The sequence below is a fragment of the Dendropsophus ebraccatus genome, unplaced genomic scaffold, assembly GCF_027789765.1.
Source record: "Dendropsophus ebraccatus isolate aDenEbr1 unplaced genomic scaffold, aDenEbr1.pat pat_scaffold_188_ctg1, whole genome shotgun sequence".
NCBI classification, from domain to species: domain Eukaryota; kingdom Metazoa; phylum Chordata; class Amphibia; order Anura; family Hylidae; genus Dendropsophus; species Dendropsophus ebraccatus.
This window is the reverse complement of record NW_027209324.1, coordinates 81,719-88,004: the sequence shown is the minus strand read 5'-3', so window position 1 is coordinate 88,004 and position 6,286 is coordinate 81,719.

Below are 6,286 nucleotides of genomic sequence, written 5' to 3'. Positions count from 1 at the left end.
ACTCAGTGCGGGCTGGATGGGGTCCCCCCTGGGCACCGCAGACCTAAGCTTGTTTAACTCCTACCTCTTAAAGGGACCGAGAAAAAATGACCTTTTCTGCACTCCAATGTAAGTCAATGGGGCGATTTTTTGGCTATGTGCTAGAAATGAAATTCAGTGCGGATTGGATGACAGGCACCCTAGGCACCCAGGATCGGCTTTAGTTTCACGTGTATCTCTTAAGCCGGCAGAGAAAATCCACCTGATATGCGCTCCACACAATTGAATAGAGACGCCATTGATTTTCTATGGGAATTGCAGAAATGACTTCTAAGCCTCAAAATAATGACTTTTTTTCCTAAGGTGGTAGGAATGAAACTCAGTGCGGGCTGGATGGGGTCCCCCCTGGGCACCGCAGACCTAAGCTTGTTTAACTCCTACCTCTTAAAGGGACCGAGAAAAAATGACCTTTTCTGCACTCCAATGTAAGTCAATGGGGCGATTTTTTGGCTATGTGCTAGAAATGAAATTCAGTGCGGATTGGATGACAGGCACCCTAGGCACCCAGGATCGGCTTTAGTTTCACGTGTATCTCTTAAGCCGGCAGAGAAAACCCACCTGATATGCGCTCCACACAATTGAATTAGAGACGCCGTTGATTTTCTATGGGAATTGCAGAAATGACTTCTAAGCCTCAAAATAATGACTTTTTTTCCTAAGGTGGTAGGAATGAAACTCAGTGCGGGCTGGATGGGGTCCCCCCTGGGCACCGCAGACCTAAGCTTGTTTAACTCCTACCTCTTAAAGGGACCGAGAAAAAATGACCTTTTCTGCACTCCAATGTAAGCCAATGGGGCGATTTTTTGGCTATGTGCTAGAAATGAAATTCAGTGCGGATTGGATGACAGGCACCCTAGGCACCCAGGATCGGCTTTAGTTTCACGTGTATCTCTTAAGCCGGCAGAGAAAATCCACCTGATATGCGCTCCACACAATTGAATAGAGACGCCATTGATTTTCTATGGGAATTGCAGAAATGACTTCTAAGCCTCAAAATAATGACTTTTTTTCCTAAGGTGGTAGGAATGAAACTCAGTGCGAACTGGATGGGGTCCCCCCTGGGCACCGCAGACCTAAGCTTGTTTAACTCCTACCTCTTAAAGGGACCGAGAAAAAATGACCTTTTCTGCACTCCAATGTAAGTCATGGGGGCGATTTTTTGGCTATGTGCTAGAAATGAAATTCAGTGCGGATTGGATGACAGGCACCCTAGGCACCCAGGATCGGCTTTAGTTTCACGTGTATCTCTTAAGCCGGCAGAGAAAACCCACCTGATATGCAATTCCCATAGAAAATCAACGGCGTCTCTATTCAATTGTGTGGAGCGCATATCAGGTGGGTTTTCTCTGCCGGCTTAAGAGATACACGTGAAACTAAAGCCGATCCTGGGTCCCCAGGGTGCCTGTCATCCAATCCGCACTGAATTTCATTTCTAGCACATAGCCAAAAAATCGCCCCATTGACTTACATTGGAGTGCAGAAAAGGTCATTTTTTTCTCGGTCCCTTTAAGAGGTAGGAGTTAAACAAGCTTAGGTCTGCGGTGCCCAGGGGGGACCCCATCCAGCCCGCACTGAGTTTCATTCCTACCACCTTAGGAAAAAAAGTCATTATTTCGAGGCTTAGAAGTCATTTCTGCAATTCCCATAGAAAATCAACGGCGTCTCTATTCAATTGTGTGGAGCGCATATCAGGTGGGTTTTCTCTGCCGGCTTAAGAGATACACATGAAACTAAAGCCGATCCTGGGTCCCTAGGGTGCCTGTCATCCAATCCGCACTGAATTTCATTTCTAGCACATAGCCAAAAAATCGCCCCATTGACTTACATTGGAGTGCAGAAAAGGTCATTTTTTCTCGGTCCCTTTAAGAGGTAGGAGTTAAACAAGCTTAGGTCTGCGGTGCCCAGGGGGAACCCCATCCAGCCCGCACTGAGTTTCATTCCTACCACCTTAGGAAAAAAAGTCATTATTTTGAGGCTTAGAAGTCATTTCTGCAATTCCCATAGAAAATCAACGGCGTCTCTATTCAATTGTGTGGAGCGCATATCAGGTGGGTTTTCTCTGCCGGCTTAAGAGATACACGTGAAACTAAAGCCGATCCTGGGTGCCCTAGGGTGCCTGTCATCCAATCCGCACTGAATTTCATTTCTAGCACATAGCCAAAAAATCGCCCCATTGACTTACATTGGAGTGCAGAAAAGGTCATTTTTTCTCGGTCCCTTTAAGAGGTAGGAGTTAAACAAGCTTAGGTCTGCGGTGCCCAGGGGGGACCCCATCCAGCCCGCACTGAGTTTCATTCCTACCACCTTAGGAAAAAAAGTCATTATTTTGAGGCTTAGAAGTCATTTCTGCAATTCCCATAGAAAATCAACGGCGTCTCTAATTCAATTGTGTGGAGCGCATATCAGGTGGGTTTTCTCTGCCGGCTTAAGAGATACACGTGAAACTAAAGCCGATCCTGGGTGCCTAGGGTGCCTGTCATCCAATCCGCACTGAATTTCATTTCTAGCACATAGCCAAAAAATCGCCCCATTGACTTACATTGGAGTGCAGAAAAGGTCATTTTTTCTCGGTCCCTTTAAGAGGTAGGAGTTAAACAAGCTTAGGTCTGCGGTGCCCAGGGGGGACCCCATCCAGCCCGCACTGAGTTTCATTCCTACCACCTTAGGAAAAAAAGTCATTATTTTGAGGCTTAGAAGTCATTTCTGCAATTCCCATAGAAAATCAACGGCGTCTCTATTCAATTGTGTGGAGCGCATATCAGGTGGGTTTTCTCTGCCGGCTTAAGAGATACACGTGAAACTAAAGCCGATCCTGGGTGCCTAGGGTGCCTGTCATCCAATCCGCACTGAATTTCATTTCTAGCACATAGCCAAAAAATCGCCCCATTGACTTACATTGGAGTGCAGAAAAGGTCATTTTTTCTCGGTCCCTTTAAGAGGTAGGAGTTAAACAAGCTTAGGTCTGCGGTGCCCAGGGGGGACCCCATCCAGCCCGCACTGAGTTTCATTCCTACCACCTTAGGAAAAAAAGTCATTATTTTGAGGCTTAGAAGTCATTTCTGCAATTCCAATAGAAAATCAACGGCGTCTCTAATTCAATTGTGTGGAGCGCATATCAGGTGGGTTTTCTCTGCCGGCTTAAGAGATACACGTGAAACTAAAGCTGATCCTGGGTGCCTAGGGTGCCTGTCATCCAATCCGCACTGAATTTCATTTCTAGCACATAGCCAAAAAATCGCCCCATTGACTTACATTGGAGTGCAGAAAAGGTCATTTTTTCTCGGTCCCTTTAAGAGGTAGGAGTTAAACAAGCTTAGGTCTGCGGTGCCCAGGGGGGACCCCATCCAGCCCGCACTGAGTTTCATTCCTACCACCTTAGGAAAAAAAGTCATTATTTTGAGGCTTAGAAGTCATTTCTGCAATTCCCATAGAAAATCAACGGCGGGGGCGTGGCTTGGCGCCGAGGCGGATGGCAGCATGAAAGGAGAGCTCCTGGCCTAAGCGACTAAAGGATTAAATTGGGGACCCGCACAGCTCAACTACCGGCATCATCGGATCTCGGAACTTCCCTACAATGCAAGTAGCAGCAAGAAAGAGCAGAGGGGAATCTTTTCCAGGCAGGGTGACAGTGTTTTCCTCCCGGGCTGGAATTCAAGATGGCGCCCGCGGCTGCACACAGAGCAGAGCTGGCGGCTGTAATCAGCATGACACCCTGTATTCATCAGAACCCGGTAAGCAGCTGGGACAGAACTACAACAGATTTATCTCACTAACGTTACAGGAGGTGAGAAGGGATGTGGGGTTATGTCAGGAGACACTGCTCAGCCAGCTAATATGATTATAGGAGACAATGTAAATTTACAGCAAAGAAAGATCAGCAATTACAACCCAGCAGTCTCCCCCCCCTCCCTCTCCCTACTTTACAAGCTGGAGTCCTCATACTAGAAAGTACACCTCGTCTATTAGCACAAGAGACAACATAGAGCCTATCACACAAAGTAATCAAACAGGCATACAACCATTGCGACTCCAGGAAGTTATTAAAGTTGCTTCTCCTCAAACTATTGAAGCTAACTACATTATCTCAAATTATCTTGATGAGCTCTCACTCCCTGAAAGACTAACCAGAGACCTATCTAATTGTAAATCTATCTCTTCAAAAATGGCAACTCTCCAGAAGATATATCATCTTCTTCTTCTTCTTACTCTGTTTTATATTAAACAAGCATGTGATAGCACTTCCATAAAGCGATCTTCAAACATCCCAGCTTCAGAATCTCTCCCACAAAGAAGAAAAAGACGACCAGAAAAAAGGACGTTGACACAATTTAACTATCTTCGACACGCTTGATTTGCTCCAATCTCTGTTTTAGTTCTTCAATGAAGGTAGAAAGCTTCAAGAGACTGACGGACACAGCAACCTGGAGAGATCTTCAAAAGAGGAGGAAATTGTCAATTTTCATGAGTCTGACTGACATAGCAATCTAAAGAGGTTATATTTAGAGCTTTAAGTGCACACTTATTTATAATCTGTTAATTCTATTTTTGCATCTGTTCTCTTTATGTACATTTTTGATTACTTCTTTTATTCATCCCAAGAAGCAGCAAGTAAGCTTTATATGTATAACTAAATGGTGATATAAACGAATTTCGCCAATATACTTTGTCCTATTTACCATTTTCTAATGCTCTTTTCTTCCTGCCTTTTTGATATCTAAGTAGATTCATAATCTTCTTTTTAGCACCTTCCAAACTGACTCTTTCTAGTAAGAATAACCTTATTCACAACGTAACTTAGGCCAAGAACCTATTATTTTTATGAAACTCCGCCTACGCGCCAACTCACGTTCCCCCAATAGTATGTCTTGTTCATACAAGACTTGGTGAATTTTGTCACACTTAGTCCCTCCGCGTACTGGTTACGCTTTTTTGGTTTTTTTTTTTTTTTTTCTTTCTATGTTTCCTTTTGTGTCCTACCCTTTCCTATGTGTAGCTACTTCAAATTTATGCTTTAGTGCCACAGAGACACATATATGAAAAAGCTCATAACTAGTTTAAGAATATCTCTACACAAACTTGGTTGGATATACAATCTTTCATTAGCCATATTTAAAGATTTCACTAACTTTCCGCACCTATCTTAGATAGATATAGATATACTCTTTAACATATTGTCTCCGATCTTTCAGCTTAAATATCATATAAGAGGTATTTTTGAGACGTAGATATAAGATTGTATGAACAAAAGACACTACGATTTAGGTAGAATATTTTGTGTCCAGTAGTTTTTCTTACAAGCATTGAATGAGCTACACATACCCCTACATACCCCTTTTCTTTCCTTTCCCCTTATATCCCTTTTATTTGTTCGTTATTCTGTTCTTTATTGTTTTCTGCTTGGAATTTGCTACGATAATAATTGTTCAAACTAACATGGGTATTGTGATTCCAGCATGCTTTATAATAATTTCTAAGCGACTGATAGCAGCTTTTTTAAAACTGTTAAAAAATTCTTTCTTTAATAAAAACTAAATTAGCAAGAAAATCAACGGCGTCTCTAATTCAATTGTGTGGAGCGCATATCAGGTGGGTTTTCTCTGCCGGCTTAAGAGATACACGTGAAACTAAAGCCGATCCTGGGTGCCTAGGGTGCCTGTCATCCAATCCGCACTGAATTTCATTTCTAGCACATAGCCAAAAAATCGCCCCATTGACTTACATTGGAGTGCAGAAAAGGTCATTTTTTTCTCGGTCCCTTTAAGAGGTAGGAGTTAAACAAGCTTAGGTCTGCGGTGCCCAGGGGGGACCCCATCCAGCCCACACTGAGTTTCATTCCTACCACCTTAGGAAAAAAAGTCATTATTTTGAGGCTTAGAAGTCATTTCTGCAATTCCCATAGAAAATCAACGGCGTCTCTAATTCAATTGTGTGGAGCGCATATCAGGTGGGTTTTCTCTGCCGGCTTAAGAGATACACGTGAAACTAAAGCCGATCCTGGGTGCCTAGGGTGCCTGTCATCCAATCCGCACTGAATTTCATTTCTAGCACATAGCCAAAAAATCGCCCCATTGACTTACATTGGAGTGCAGAAAAGGTCATTTTTTCTCGGTCCCTTTAAGAGGTAGGAGTTAAACAAGCTTAGGTCTGCGGTGCCCAGGGGGGACCCCATCCAGCCCGCACTGAGTTTCATTCCTACCACCTTAGGAAAAAAAGTCATTATTTTGAGGCTTAGAAGTCATTTCTGCAA